Here is a 16,982-nt window from a genome sequence, read left to right as displayed (position 1 = left end):
TCCTTCCTTCCTTCCTTCCTTCCTTCCTTCCTTCCTTCCTTCCTTCCTTCCTTCCTTCCTTCCTATTTTTTATTGTTCAGAGAGTATGAAATACTCAAAATAGATGAAAAATGCATTAATAGCCTCTTTGTTTTTCTTTGGTTGACAATACCTAATAAGTTAAGCTTAGCCTATAGCAAAGCAGTCCCAGATGGCCAGGTCTGTTCTAAATAAGCTGCTTTTATGAGACCAGGATGTCTAAAAGAAACACACTTCATAAAAGGAGAAAATGTGCAAGACAGAAAAAGTCCAGCAAAAGAAAATCTCTCTTACAAAACTACTACTGTTCAGACTTTGTATAAACATGATTATCAAAGACATACTTGGGTTTTGTGGGAATTTTTTTCCTCTTTTTTTTCCAAGTCTAGAAAGGAAATATTTTAGTCAGATATTTATATATATTTCCCTTCTCCCAAAAAAGAAAAGCCTCAAAGGTTCCCTTCACTGGATGTGAAAGCTTACCTGAAAAAAGTTAATCTGAAATCCTTAGCAGTGAGATATGCACTTACTATTAATATATTAGCTGCTAAAATTGCATCATTTTTCTAGAGAGAAGGGTCTCAAGGGCGTGCTCATTAACTTCCTGCTTACAAGGAGGAACACATCTCCTTTAAACCATGCAGACCTCCAACCTAGATTGTACTGTGGCTTTGTAACATGGAGATTTAGTCTGGATTTCCTTGCCTTTTATCTTCATAGAGATCCCAGGCTATTCTGAAACCATCATTTAAGAAACAAATAAGCAAACAGGTGAAAGTTTAAATGTTTGTCATCACCAGGGGATAGCATAACCAATGAACCATTCTTCATCAGTTAAGTGTTGCCAGTCTCCAAGAATCAAGAAAAACCCAGTTCCAAATCTTATTTAAAGCAACACTTTCCATGAGCGGCACAACTACTGGTATCTGCTTTCCCATTATTATGTGCCTTGGAGTTGGATTTTCAATAGTGAAATAGGATTCACACTCTTGCTGATACTTTGTGGTGAGTTTTTTTTCAAAATGTGTAAACCCTGTTGTGTAAAATGTAAAAGAACATGTTCACATTGCAGCCTGTCCTTCTGTCACATCCCGTCCTGGGACAGCTATTTTTATGACACAGAGAGCTCTGTTTCTACTCCTTTTGGTTCCAGACAAATGACCTTGAAAAGACTTAAATGCCCACATTCTCACACAGTCCTGGATGATCCTTAAACCTTTGTTTCTTCAATAAACCAAAAAAAAAATGCAAAATGGCAGCATGTTATTATTCATACATACAATAACCAGAGATTGCACTAATTCCTTTTCTTTTGATCAATTGAGAAGGAATACTATTTCTAGAGAGCATAGAAAGGTTAAGGTTTCTTAAATGTATGTCTCACCAATTGCTCAGACAGGCAATTGCAGGCTGAAAAAATCCATTCTGAATGGAATTCTGTTTAGGCTGGAGGTACTTTGTTTTAGCAGGGGTGCAGCAGGCATAGTGGTTGGTTTCTTTTACACGAGAAAAATTAATATGTTTTCATTTCAGGTCGGACTGGGACAATTTTCCTTTTTAATTTCCACTTCAGGCAGCAAATTGAAAAATCAATACTCATCATAGGTTTAATTGCCCTGTCTGTGTTCTTTTAACCAACACTCCAGAACACAGCACAGAAACTGGGGTATAAAAATAGAAAACAGAGAGTGGAAAATCTGCTACCCAATAACTTATGCTGCAAATCTACAGTCCTGTGACTTATTCATAGAATCACAGAATGGTTTGGCTTGGAATGGACTTTAAAGATCATCCAGTTCCAACCTTTCTGCCATGGGCAGGGCTGCCACCCACTAGACCAGATTGCTCAAAGCCTCATTCAACCTGACCTTGAGCACTTCCAGGGTTGGAGTATCCACAGCTTCTGTTCCAGGGCCTCACAGTAAAGAATTTCTTCCTAATAGCTGATCTACATCTATACTCTTTCAGTTTAAAGCCATTCCCCCTTATCCTTGTCAAAAACCCCTCTCTGGCTTTCTTGTAGCCCCTTCAGGTAGTGAAACAACAGGTTTGGAGGCATCATCTCACTTTTCATTTCAGTGGGTGCTGAATACAACCAATCATGTGAGGGTACAAAGTGCAGGTGCTACTGAAACAACATAAATGCAATGGAGAACTGCTGAGCAAATAGATTTAAACACAGGGAGATGGCAAATGTTAAAGGCACAAATTACCCAGTCCACGACTTCACCATGTTATGTTGAGAATAATCACTGATTAAATGCTGGGTCATCAATTGCCAAGCAATGTTTAGCTTTGTATCATTCCAAAGTTTCCCTTATCATGGCAGTATTTGAATGTTCTCAGTTGTCAGCAGAAACAAGACAGTTGCATTAAGTTAAACCTCAGGATTAAATCTGGTCTCCAGGGAAAAGGCAGAGTGATTAGTACTCCTGTTTATAAACAGAGTTACTCTAATCTTTTACTTATAAATTTCCTCCTCCATCTGTTATCCATCAGGGAAGTGAAGCTTTAAGAAATTGTGCAGATGGCTTTAAGGCACTGTAGTTCTTTTGCTAAGCAATGCCTTGGCCTGCTGGAAGTGTATCTTGGAAACGGAACTTTATTTGCCAAAACTGCACCTCTTCTAACCCAAGGTCCTGAACTGAAGCCCTGTGCAAAGCATTTTTGTCTGCCTCTTCACCATAGAAAATGGGCTCCATTGTGTTGAAAGATGCAATGTGCAGTACCTGGGCCAAAGGATTAAACTTCCATCATCTGGGTTTGATACTTAGATTCATGAGAGGAAATGAGTGTTAAGCATCCACTGCATGCCAGCATATATTGAAAGATCCCTTTAGCAGTACATGCCAGTATTTTAAAAATAGGGCACATTAGGGGGTTTTATGTGCTAGAGAACATTATATCTCCTTAAAGCAAAGTTTTTATGCCATGCTTGGTTTTTTAGTGAAATGAGGCAATTCTCCACAATTTTTAAAGTTACAGCAGTAGAAAGGAGAAAGCAGGAAAGCAACCAAGGGAAGAAAGACAAAGGAGGTGATAACAAGCAACTCAACATGAATGCAAGTCTGGGTAGCTTTGGGCTGCCTACACAGGCACATATAACACAGATATCAATCACATGATTGGCAGAACCAGAAATAGTACCGGAGAAAACATTCCCCTGAAAGTCCTGGGGCAAAAAAAGAACCAGCCTGACCAAAGTCAATGGTCTTCTGACACTGACTTCTGTAAACCTCAGGTTTAACATCAGAGTTCACGAATAATTAGGGTTAAGGTCTGTTACAGTCAACTTTAGACTTGGAAAAAGCTTTCAGTCTTAGCCAGGTGGTTTCCATGATTGCAGATCTCTTCCCAATGTATTTCTGTACATAAATACCACCTGGTAGGCAAAGTACTAAAAAATCCAATAAGGTATCATGAGAAGTCTGTGCCCTTTGAAAGAAAACTCCATGATCTCACAAGGCTATAACTTTCTCACTCACAGTCTAACAGGGCAGAGCTCATAGGATTAAAATGATAGTGTTGTGATGCCTCAGAATATCACAAGAAGTTCACATGAATTCAAATGAAAGGCGCCATAAAATTCATAAGCACCTGAAGGAACAGGGCCTGATCATCTACTGCAATAAACAGATATTAATCCAGCACTTTTTCAAAGTCACCTTTGAACATACTCTTCAAAAACCTGGGTTTGGTCTGTGCACAGCATTCTGCCAGAACCATCAGAAAAAATATTTCCAGGGCATGTTCTTTGAGGTAAGTTACTGCTTGCAATTTGTCTATCATGGATTGACATGGCATGGACCATGCATGTGTGGTCAGACTCTTCTTTATTAAATCTAAACCATTCAGTGGAAATCCAGGCTCAATTACATGTAACTTCTGCACAATTTTGCATTTTCCATGTTGCACATAATGCCATTAAAGGAAAATTCTCTCTTGTTGCCCATCTATTATTAGAAGCCTAAAATGGATGGTTGAATATCATTTGTAGAGAACATGCATTTACTCAGACAAGATTTATATGCAGATTTTGCTTTAAGAACTCTGTTATTTGAAGAAAAGAAAACACATTTTGGAGATTAAGACATAGAATCAAGGACAGGAAATCCAGGTGAAGTTTTTAGTTCTGCCCAAAGTTTTCTATGTCACTCTAGGCAAATCACTTCATGCCTCTCTTTCAACTCTGAATCTCTAGGATGAAGACTAAAGTGGTTCCTCACTCTTCTTGAGTGTGCAAATGCATATAAAAATGTATTAGAGCTTTTGTTTAGATAAAGAAAACACCCATTTTTTATTTGTGGGAGCCCCTGTAAAATGAAGCTGTCTTGGCTGGGCTGCTAAGTGTCTCTACTATGCAAATATAAATTACACACTTGATCCATTAGTATTCCAATTTTTCATAAAGTGAGATTCATTTCACCAGCTAAAAGCTAGAAGTCTAATCTAAGCTGGCCTTCTAAACTCTGGCCAACACAGACAGGCATTGCCAGAGGATAATTCTCCCACTGACAGTAGACACCTGGCACTCCATTCCACTGCCAAAACATCAGCATTTGCGTCACTTGAGATGCTCCTGCACTGCCCAGCAGGTCTCCAGGACATCCCTTGCCACCTCCACTAGTCCTGCCTGGTCTCAGCTCTCCCCTGCACTGCAAAAGTCCTTCACTGAAGCAGCCAAATAATTGCACTAAGGGAGAATTCAGCTGTTGCACCTAATTTAGGTGTGCAGTGTAGGTGTCTATGTGTGACCAAGAGTCCAGGCTGCCTTTGCAGGCCAGGCAGAGGTGCCACCAGAACAGTCAAAGGAGCAGGCAAATGATTCAGCTGCCCTGGGGCAGATAGCTACATCTGACAGCTGAAAAGCTCTGCAGACTCCTCCAGCCACACAGACCTTAGATCATCTAATGCTTTGGATTCAGAAGAGTTTTTGCCCCATTTAGAACAGCACAGAATTTACTTAAGAAATTAATTTAATTTATTTATTTAAGAAATTACAAGCAGTTATTGGCAAGTGAACTCCTCTATTAAACAATGCTCCAAAATACAAAAATGACACAGTCCCTAATGTGTAAAACTTTCAGCAGAAAGAATGTACAGAGCAAGCAGATACTTACTAAGTACAGAAGAATGCCAGCAACACCGCTATTTGTTTTAAGAGAAAGGAAGCCCTGAGTGCTAATTCCTCATAAGAGAAACATCTCTCACTGGTATTCAGAAATTAAATTCATGTCCCTCCTTAAAACTTGCACTTATTTGGTAACGTGGCAATCTTAATGGAAAATAGGATTTATATGTCTGGCAATCCAGCTACAAAGTTGATGATAGTAAATGGGGGATAGAAAGCGGGGTGGGAAGGTTGAAACTGAGGAAGCAGCATCTGACAAGTTTTAAGAAGCACAGTATAAAAGGCGGATCCAAAACCATCTGCCAAAGTGTCAAGGTGATGGATTTTTAAACAAAAATAGATTTTTTTTTTACACTATAGACTATAATACATGTGAGAGCAACACAGCAGGCACAAAAAATAGAGACCACTGAACTACACAGGACTTGCTGTCACCAACGTTCCCATCTTGGCTCATTTACTTTTGTGCACAAAGGCCAAAGGTGCCATCAGGTGATTGTCTTAGAGCACCCATCTTGCAGAGGCCATGCTGGATGCAACCCATTTTCACTGGATAAACTCAGGATGCTCTGATGGAAAAGGACATCCTGAAGTATGACAGAATTATAGAATGGTTTGGAAGGGACCTTAAAGATCTTCTTGGTCCAACCTCCCTGCCATGGACAGGGACACCTTCCACTATCCCAGGTTGCTCCAAGCCCCATCCAATCCAGCCTTGGCACGTCTAGGGATGGGGCAGCCACAGCTTCTCTGGGCAACCTGTGCCAGGGCCTCACCACCCTCACAGGAAAGAATTTCTTACTAATATCCAATCTAAATCTACTCTGACAGAAAGTAGCTCAGACAGAAAGTTGCGTAGCAAACATGACATCCACAGCCCCATGAAGGAAATCCCCCCCGGATGCACATTTCTCCCACATCTACTTCAGGTCATATTTAGCATCAAAATCAGTTTTTCTGAGGTCTTTGTTAAAGATGGATGAATGGCCAAAGCCTGCAAAGCAGGATATTGGTGTTCCCACCCTCGTGACGACCTTGAATTTCTTCACTCTCTCACTTTCAGAGAAATGCCTTTTTGTGTTCCAGTTCAGAAAGGTATTTAACTGCACCTCATTTCAGTAAGTGAACAAGGGTCTCAAGTTACAGGTAAAGGTACTTTTACAGGTAAATTACAGCAAAAGGTAATTGTAAAGTATTTCAGAAAACAAAAAGAAAGCTTTCTATTTTGAAGTAATGCACTAACCTGACTTCAGCTTTTCATCATGTGGGGAAGAGCAGAACAAATTCTCATTCTTGTATCACTTCCTTTGTGAGGAAAAACACAACCTCCTCTTTGATATCTATTCAATGAAAGAATTCACTAGAGGTACGAGAGGTAGAGCAAAAAATATCTACAAAAATTTTCTTAGTAGTTGCACAGATACAACTTGATGTAGGAGTGTGAACACACAAGTGGTGATTCAGCAGTAATTTGTTGCATTTTTGGCATCTGGCAAGAATCAGAGTGGAAAGGCAGAAAAATATAATCAAAATACTACAGTTAGTTCTGATAACGCAGGTTACTCATACTTCCCTCCTTCACCAGTCTGAACCACGGGAAACTTTTGTGACACCAGCTGCATGCACCCACTGTATTACTGCTGACTTCTCTTCCTCAGCCATGTAGCAACAGCATAAGACACCTGAGGAAAGACACCAAAGCATAATTAGGAAGCAGAACAGCAAGACTGCAAGCTCCCAGTCCTCCAGTCTGCTGTGGTGATATTTCTAGGACACACCTAAGCTACTCCAAACCTCCCCACATGCATCTCTGTGTGCCATGATCAACGCAGGGCCCCTGGTGCTGAGTTGTCATGCTCCAAGTTTACAGTTCCTTCAGCTTGCCCATGACTGCTAAGAAGACTGCTAAGAATTCAGCACTGGGGCTGTGGGACTGTGTCCTGGGGTGGGGATATGGGGAGCCAAATGGTGCCAGCACCATCACAGCAGCTCTCCCAGCAAATGCCCAAAGACTTAAAAACCTGCACTCAGTCAAGCAACTCAAGACAGCTCCATAACCACTACAGGAACTGGTTATTCAAAGATCAGTCTTGACTGAAGCAAGACATGCCCTGCCCACCCCATTCCTGTGGCTCTCTAATAACTCTGTCATTTTAGTTAACTGGGGCTACTTCTCACAGCCAAAACAATACCATGTTCAAAGAGGCTCGTCTTCACCCTCAGAGTGTTGGCTTTTCCCCTTCTCATAGATAAGTTGAAGCAGAAAAACAGATTGTGGCTTCTTCATCCCCTGGTCCCCCCACACAATGGGAATGTCATTACAGCCCTGCCGTGCCCTCGAGGGCAGAATAAAAAACCTCTTTCTACTCTGTCTTACAGGGTAGGACATCATTACTCCGTGAAACATGATAGCTCAACACTTACACCTGAAACACAATCCACTCCCCTCTCTTTTCATTCTCACCGGAGCTACTACAGCTCCCTTGTTCCATTATGTAAGATATTACTTTCCCTGTCTGAGGGCAGGAGAGAAGACATCAGCTGTTATCTTTCAGCTGATAAAGATCTTTATTCACACCTGATGGATTGCAATTTAAGGAAAAAAACCCCAACATCCTCCCTTGGGCTCTATGAATGGCAGTGCAATAACATTGTGTTAATAGCTCCCAGTCTAGATAAGGCTGTTACTTCTGACAGTAGGAAACGGGGTTTGATAGTCACTGAGATGTTTTGATCACCTGTCAGGGAAACATTATATCTAAGTTTTGCTTCAGTAGAAATATGTCATTAGCATCTGCACCATGTTCCTTACCTAAGAGCTGGCACCATGCACAAGCCCAGGCTTTGAGCATAAATTCACATTATAACAATGGAGGGCTGTGGACCATGAAACCCCTTTATATTTGACTGTGATTCCCAAAAGAGCATTTTCCACTTCTTCACCCAAAAATTCTAAAAAATCTTTTGCACCTCAGACACCTTGCTATGCCTCCTAATTTCCCTTCATGTCATTAGAAGTTGAAAGCATTTGTTCAAGAGGGTCTCTGCAGCTCTTTTTTGATCCTTACCCCCAAATTTACCATATTACTCGAAGGAGAAGAAAAATCAGAGCATCTCTGGTAAAAGTTAATTCAACAAAGCTATATTTTAAGTCTATCAATATTTCAGGTGTTATAACTTATGGGAGTCTATGAGTCCATATTGTGAGCTGTAATAACTTTCATTTTATCTGATACGTGGTGGTAGGGAATTTAAGGCTCCATCCTCCTCATCCTTGAACTCACTGCTTATCTCTGTGCTTCTCAACACAAAAAGTGTTCTTAGGCTCTGAGAAGCTGTAGGAGTTATGATGCTGACAGATACTCTGATGAAGGCTGCAGCAGCCAGGGCAGTGCCGCTCCACTGTCCATCCCTGAGATGAGTTTAAAAGCAAGCTACGGTGATCTGCCCAAAGCCAGAAGGGTGGAAGAGACTGATTTTTCAGCTGAGAACTGAGCTTTGCTTGCTTTGCCCACCAGGAAATAATTATGGATATGATTGTACACATGCATGTGCAAGTCAGCATAAAAGCGTGGGCTCACAGGTATCACTGCACAATAAATTACTCCTGATGTGGGACATGCAGCTGCCTCAGAAACCCCAGCCAGTTCCACTCAGTGCTGTGCTACGCACGAGAGGGAGCTGACAATCCTCTGGTTGAGTTTGACTGCCACAAGGCTGCTAGCAACACGTTGGGTCTGGCTTTCTTTTTCCCCTGAATTTTAGAAATATCTAAAATATGTTTTTCATAAAACTGGGGAAGAATAGATGATGTGAGGCAGCTGAAAACAAATCAATAAGAAAAAGAGCTTATGTCTGAATTGTTACACATGGACTGGAGATTGACAGTAAGCTTTCTGGAAAAAGCAACCTTTTTAAGAAAATTATTGTGGTTTTTTGCTGCGTTGCTTGAGTTCTTAGAGGGCTCTGGCTCTGTGAGGTGACTCCAGAATAAAATCTGGCATTACATTCAACCTGGAGGGTGTGCTGAGGGTTTCTGACAACAGCTATCATCAAGTGGTACTTTGTGCTTGAACCAGACTCCAAGGTGCAGCTGGTGACACATACACTGTGCTGCAGCTTGTGGTGCTGTATGGGAATCTCAGTAGAGACAGCCATGGGCTGCTGCTTATCAAGAAAAATGTTTAGCTGGTGAAGCTGGTTCACAGCAGTGCTCTGCAGAGCATGTGGAGATCCTCCCTGCCAACCTGTCCCAGGCAAACAAGATGCATTTCCTTGCTCCCTTTACCCACCAGGTTCCCAGATAATTACGTGCTTCACGCCAGTTTTTAGCCCAGGGGACACTACTGCACCATGCTCCCATCCAGGTTAAGCAGCTGATGAAGGACCAAGCAAATCCTGCCTGAAGAGCAGCTTGTGGTGATCTTTCTCCCTGAGGAAAGGCAGCTGTAAGCACTGGCTTAGGAAATTATCCAAAGGAAGGAATCAGGAGTGAAAAAATACTTCAGAAACACTGAAAATGGCTCAAGGGACAGCAGCACAGCAGGAGCAGTGTGGAAGCACCCCATGGATGGAAGATTTCTGCTCTTGGAGCCTAAATCTGGCCCAATTTTTAGTTAAACAAATTCTTTGGCCAGGCTGATTGTCCCCTTCCCATTCCATAGCAGTTTGGCCACTGGGACCTGGAAAGGCTTGTGCTGCATTCCTTTCTCAAGTGCAATTCCCAGAGAGACCAGGGCTGAGAGAGGTAAGCAGGAACAGCTTTCAAATGAAAAATATACTAAATTTTAAGATGAGAAGAGCATCCAGCATTATTTTTTTTACATGAAGATACACTCTGGTTCTCCACATAGCTATCAGCCAAAATAAAATGAGAATACCGCGCCCCCCCCCCCCAAAAAACAAGCTGTGTTTATAAGACTTGACAAGTGATAAAACACAATGAAGTGTATTTTCACTGCTTATGCTCCCTTGACCTGTCATGAATCATTGCAACAGGAAAGGTATTGTAGCTGTGTGAGCAGCAGAGCAGAGTACCATTTAAATTCCCCTGCAGATGAATAACTCCATGATTTAGTGCTCCCCAGCAGCAGACCACTGTAAATAACACCTAAAATGCTCAGAAACTCCCGTGATGTCTCTCTTAGGCCTTATACCGGAGCTGCCTGAAGGCAGGAGAGGTTCCTCATTGATTCCAACAGGCTTTAGTTCAGGTCATCGAAGCAGATGCTCAGCACAGTAAATCTACTGAGAGGGAGTGTTTGGGGGTAAATCTGCTGTAAAAACCCCAAATATCAGAGCCCTCGCACAGCCTCTACTTTGAAAAGAACAGGAGACTACCTTGGAACTACTGCAAGATGTGTTTTACTTTCAAAGCCATAACGGAGCCGAATTTAAATGGTGTTTTCTGACACTTTTTTTTACAATTACTACGACTGTATTACATTTCAGGCAGCCCACTGGGAATCCAGTGAGAGCAGTGTGCAGAAATTAGTTCTCCTGTTCACAATCCATCAGTTGGGCATTTTCAGCTCGGACACCGGTCCCATCCCTTCCTTCCGCACTTATTTCAGAAATTGAGTAAATAGTTGCTGCCCAGAGAAGAGAACCCACAGGCTACGAAGACGAAAATGGTCCCCAGGAGGGTCCTCACGGTCAAACCCAGTCGACTGCAGACTGAATTATGAAATGCAGTCTGAAAACTGTCTTTATCCCTGAGGCAACAAGATTTTGTTCCACGAAAAGAAATTGAATTTTCACTGTGAAAGCTAGTTGTAGATGGAAGCAAATTCACACAAATGTGTTTATTCAGAGAAATCCTTGCTCACAGTGTACGTTCCACATTCAACCAGGCGTAGCAATGGGAAAGCAGAGCCAAGGCACTCTGAAATGTCTTGCAGACAGTTCCGACTCTGTCGAGGAGTTTATATTAAACAAATTCTGGTAAAGTTAAGGAATTTTCTGTATTTAACAAAGTTTCTTTGCCTGTTCCCCCATTACTTAAATATTTCTGTGCATTTCTACTCATTCTTTAATTTAGAATAACTTTATCAATTAGTTTAACTAAATACTTTTCAAGGTTTTTTCTGAGTGTTCGTTTTGTGTTTGCTCTTCAGCATGGCTTCTGGGACCACTGAGACCTCTCACAGGCATTTCAGATGTATTCTCATTGTTTTAACCAGTACTCCAAGTCCTTACTCAAAATGATAACAACTATCATGCCAAAAAAATGGACTGAGCAACATTTAAACTCAATCCGCCAGGGAAACAAGAACCAATGCTCATTAAAAATGTTCCCAGATTTCCCACTCTCCCCTGTCCCCCAAAGCCCTCCATGCTCAGCCTTTGCAGGCAGGATTGTCAGGAATACCAAACTGTGTGCACATCCCCATTTCTCCGCACCACCTGCATCAAAGGCTGAAGCACAAGTGCTTCCAAAACAGACTTTGTATGAGCTTTTGCTATCAGGCTGCTTCCTTTGAGGTTGAACAAACAGAATAAAACACTTTAATTTAAAGAGAGCACTCTGGAAAGGGATACCCTGTACTGGCCCACGGATCAAGCTGACATTTTAGTAGGAACTGTGCAGCTCTCATTCTGACAAGTTCCTAGATGGTTTTCTCCAAACCCAAACAAAGCAGTGTCCATATGGAGCCTAACAAATTTTTCAGCTGGAGGGGAGCCATCTCCATACTAAGAGCACTGGATTCATCTTCATAGAGTAAATTTGAAAATAACCCACATCACAACTGGAAAATTGTTCCCTCTCTGTTTACCAGCATAGTTTGTCACCACTTGCATAACAAGTTTTCAGGATGAATCATGGACAAACTATATGGTGTCTCTGAAATTTCACTTTTCCTCTAAAGAACAGAGTTAAATTTAATTGTGGTTTTTAAGAAGAGACCAACAGGCAGCTTATATGCACAAAATATTCAATAAAGCACAAAGACACTGAAACCCAAGGTTTTACCAGTTATGATAAGATTTCAAGTAATAAACTGTTGTGACTTCTAATCAACTCTGCAAAAATCAGAGTATCTTCTCTTGGTTATTTCAGTAAGTGAAGCCCAAATCCCACAGCCTTCTGGAGTCAATGGAAAAGTTTGTATCTTCAAAAGCAAAAGCATGTGGGTATTTCAAAACCATCAAGAAGACCCAGTAGCCCATTAGGTGCTTTTCTCTGGCACCAGCTGTCCAAGAAATACTAACAATGCAGTAAAGTTGATGTGAAGTAGAATGGCATGAACTGACTTCCACAGGTTCCAGCCAGGGACCAAAGCATGGAGATAACAGCACTTATCTCCAGTGCAGTTTGATACCAAGATCATAGAATCATAGAGTATCTGAGTTGGAAGGGACCCACAAGGAAAATCGAGTCCAACCCCCTCCAGGCAGGGGGGAAACCTGAACTCATAGTCTTTGCAAGAAACCTCACCACTGTGGTTTCAAGGGACATTCCGTGTTTTGAAGAAATTGGCCTGGCCCCTCTCCCTTTCTGGAAGCGTTGGCCATGTTAGATGAGTATTTTGGCTTGGAGCAGTTGTGCACTTCAGAAGCAACTCCCCATTGCTCCCTTTACCGGAGAGTTCACAGAGGTTGCTCAGTTCACACAGTGGTCTCAGATTCCTTTGTGGGAGACAAAATTTCACCCTCTGTTACAGCACACCCCAGATGTTCTCCTACAGGGATGTGAGGCTCCCAAACTACATCCCCTGGACACTGCTTCAAACCATGTGCCTGGCAGCACCTTCCTGTGCAGGAAATCACTCTATATATCAATGGAAATAAGCCCCCTGAACCACATCATGTGTGGATGTCAGGACCTCAGCAGCAACCCCTTGGAGATACTAATCCAACCCATTTCTGCTAAGTTATTGTAGGAACAACCCTGTAACTGAGGGGTTTGCCCCTTTGCATTAGTCACAGACTACTGTGAGCAGGGCTGAAGCTCCAGCCCTGTCCTTAGCACTTTCTTCTGGCAGAAGTTTTACTTCAGTTTTGTTTCTGGCTCCTGTGAACCAGCTCTTAGGTCTCTACAAGCCCCCATGCCTCAGTTAGGCCAGGAGTCTGACTTCCCTGAAGCAGCAAAAGCACCTAAAGGTCATCTGCTGTAAATCCATGTGTTACTGCGTTGCTGTTCACAGCTGAGCACAGTGGTGGCATGGGGTGGCTGGACACTGGAATTGAATGATCCAGGTGACAGATACTGGATATCAGCTGGTCACACTCTGTGACCCAAATGGTTTCACTCTCAGCATCAGCATTAGAAAATCTGACTGGTGGGAGCAGCCTGCATCTGGGACAGCACAACAAGAAAGGAACTGTAAAAGCAAATTTTCCTGAGGAGGAGGATTAGTGTAGGACTTTGGTGATGATGTTTGAATTAGCTTTAACAAACAACCCTCAAAAGGAATAGTTTTTGGCTCTATCCTGAACACTAAATTGGCTTTGAACTACAAGGGATCCCACAAAATCCCAGTTTATTTGCACTCCTTTCTGGTAGTGTAGAATCTTTTTGTCTTTTATTATGCAGGCTGTACAGCCCATGCATTACCTTTGAAATCTCATAACTTGTTGTGTAACTTCTTTTGCTTTATATTCTGGCCTAGCTGGCTTTTAAAACCAGCTGTGTCTTTTCAGCTGAGGTGAAGCTTTGCAGCCAGCCTACATTATGTAAACATGCACTGTAACATACCCAAACCTGCAGTTAGTCAACAAAAGATCAAACAGACAATAATGCTTTCATGGTAGCCATCAAAGTCACTCAGACTTTCCCAGTGAAAGCTGCCAGCTTGCATTTTTTTGTCCAATGACAAAGATAAGGCTATTTGTCTTTCTTTCAAAGTTACAAATAAATAAGGAAAAGGACAGTCATTTTAAATGATATCTTAATCAAACCGGTTCATCTCAGAGTTTATATTTCAAGCCTTTACCTGCATTCCAGAGTGAAGTCAAATGTCAAAATTTCCTCCTTTATCTTCTCTCCTGGACTCAGGAGAAGATCTGTATCTTTAGAGAATGGAACAACTGTTTTCCTTAAAATGTTTCGATAGGTCTTGGTTTTGTAAAACAAGCCACTTCTCTGGCAGATGCTTTGATTTCAGAGAATTAAAGTAATTGCCACAAAAGGGCTGACAAATGCTACAGGTGCTGGAGTAAAAGGAGAAGGAGCTGCCTGGATGTACACAGCATGTCTGGGCAGGAGAAAAGGTGGACAGTGAGGGGGGCCTGGTGTTGACGTCTTTAATTTACTGTCTTTTTTTCCATTCAATCCATTTTGGTCCTAAGAGAATATCAAGGTATCATTTGCTTTCTCCTCTCTCCTAAATCAGCTTTATCAACTGGATCACTTGTGGGTGTTTAGAAAATGATACAAAGCACAGTCAGAGCTGTAGTAAACAAGATGTGCAGAAATATGGCTTATTTGGTCTCCACATAAGAGGATTGAAATGGAGCAGTAGAGACTTACAAAGCAGCTGCAGAGGAGAGAAAGACAAACAGCTTTCCGTGTGCACTGAGCATAGGACAAGGAACCATTGGTTTCAACACCACTAAGAGAACCTGAGGTTGGCTATCCTGGGAGACTTCTGATGTGATTAATTTTGTGCTAGGAAATCTTGTTCAAGAATCTGTGAAACCTCCACCACTGGAGGGTCTCGTAAACAGCTGAGGCAGGAATGATTTAAGCATCCATGAAAACAACTGATCCTGCCTTAGAGGAATTGTAGAGCTGCAGGATAAAGCATTTCTGTGAAATATCTTCCAACATTATCTTCAAACACCTCCTTTTATTTTCTCAAAAACCTTGGATTAAGACAGGACTCACGGTTCAGAACTGATTCAAAATTTGGGGTTGTTCGTGCCTTAGCAAAGACTTTGGGTTACACTGCTCTCTCCATGTCTCATCTAACCTTTCAGCTCATGCAGAGTGGAGCAAAAACTGAAATCCAAGCAAGGTACCAGCACTGGGACCATAACCCCCACAGGCAGCCAACCCCTTGCTGTTAATATCACAGCCTTGCAGAGCTTTTTCACCTGCTACCATCTAATCCCCACAGTGTTTAATCTGAATCCTGACCCCCTCTCTTTCCTGCTCAAGTGGCACCTCCTCAGGGACAAGAACTGAGTGTACAACAGCGAACCTGTTTTGGATGCCAGGCTCAGGAATGATCATGGACAGAAGTTGTTAAACTGCAGAACAAGGTCAAAGCTGAGGGGAAGGGGAGACAGGCTGCTCAGGTGCTGCCCTGTGCTGTTAGACCTGTTCCTCTGCCCTTCTGCTCGCCCACGTAACCAAGCCCAGAGCAGAAAGGACAAGCTGCCTCTCACCTGTCTTGCATCCCCTTGCAGGTAAGAAAATGCTCTCTTTATTCTTAAAATTGGATCATTATTTACATGCAAGTAGATAGTGCATATATTTGGGAATCAGATACAAAGGGACTTTTTTTTTCCTCTGCAAGTCCAACTCCCTGTAATTGTGAGTACAATTAATAAAAGAGAACGGCAGGCACAGAGAATAAGTTTCCACTACTCAAGTGCAGCCAGGAAGAGTTTGAGAAAATATTTTGATGCCTATTAAATCATCTGAACAAAACATTTCAGTGATATAAAGGGCTTTTCCTTCTCTTCCTGTTTTACAGCTAAGAATATATTCTTAACCAGTTTTCTTCTCAGTTCATATTTAAGTTACTTGCTTCTCTGTAGAAAGCTTCACTAGTGCTAAACCTGTGCCAGTCCTCTTGCTGGATGTGAAGGTGCCAGGAAATCACACAACAAAGCCAAGTGCCAGCCTCCTGGAGAAGGAGAAGGAAATAATCATTTTGTGTGTAATTGTGGCTTCTGGATGCAAATCCAGAATTCTCCAGGAAGTTCAATTGTAGATAATTTTTGATTCTTACATTTCAGTTTCAAAATCATGTCATGGGCTCCCACTCTGTACTCTTCTTTCCTGACAGTGTTCTTCATAGTGGGAATGTGCAGAACCCTCATTTGCAGATGTATTTTCTTTCCAACCATCCTGCAGAAAATATTCTTGAATAAGAATTAAATATATGAAGTACTCAATGTAAACATGTAGGAAGGCTAGACATAGGCTATGCAGAGGTACTAGGCAGTCTGAAGCTGAAACCACAGTCCAAAGCACAGCCCTGGCTCCATGTCCTTGCACAGGTGGAAGGTTGGTTCTGACCCTGAAGGAACTGCAAGGGCTGTACATTTGAAGGTCACTCCAAAGAACTGTTTACAGTAGTAGTTTTCTCTAATCTTCAGGATCTTAACTCTTTTTAACACAGAAACTACTCAATTACCAAATGGCCTTTCTAACTCTTTCCCTGTCTTTGCTGTATGTATTTGGACACTCCAGCTGCTACCATTCCCTTTCAAATTCTTTATCATCCTCTCCTTCCACTCCTTTCTTTGTGGTCCAGATTGCTGCTCTGTTTGCCTTCTTATGTCTCTCTTCCCTGTTTCTTCTGCATCTAAAGCATCCTGCCAGCTCCTCTGTTTACATCCCTGCCTCGTTCAAGGTCCCTTTAACAAATCCTTCCTTTCAAAATGCCCACAAGGAGAAATAATGGGCCAAAAGAACACCATGAAGCCACTCTCCTCTTTGATGCTGTCACATACCCTGTCTCCTCGGTGTTCAGCCCTTTGCAGTGGGGCTGCCTTTCCCCTCTCTCAGTCATGCCCAATGCCAAGAAACTTCCTAAATAATTAGGGGATGCAATTTGGCTTGGAGAATGAGTCACTGACCTTGCTCCATTCTCAGCCCTGCCATTAAGCTGTTAAATGACCTTGAATAACTTTTTTAACCTCGTCTGTCCCAATTTGT

Source organism: Corvus kubaryi, unplaced genomic scaffold (genome assembly GCF_017639235.1).
Source record: "Corvus kubaryi isolate FWS band 111438036 unplaced genomic scaffold, C.kubaryi_AGA036_p1.0 split1-131, whole genome shotgun sequence".
NCBI lineage: Eukaryota > Metazoa > Chordata > Aves > Passeriformes > Corvidae > Corvus > Corvus kubaryi.
This window is presented reverse-complemented; position numbering follows the sequence as displayed.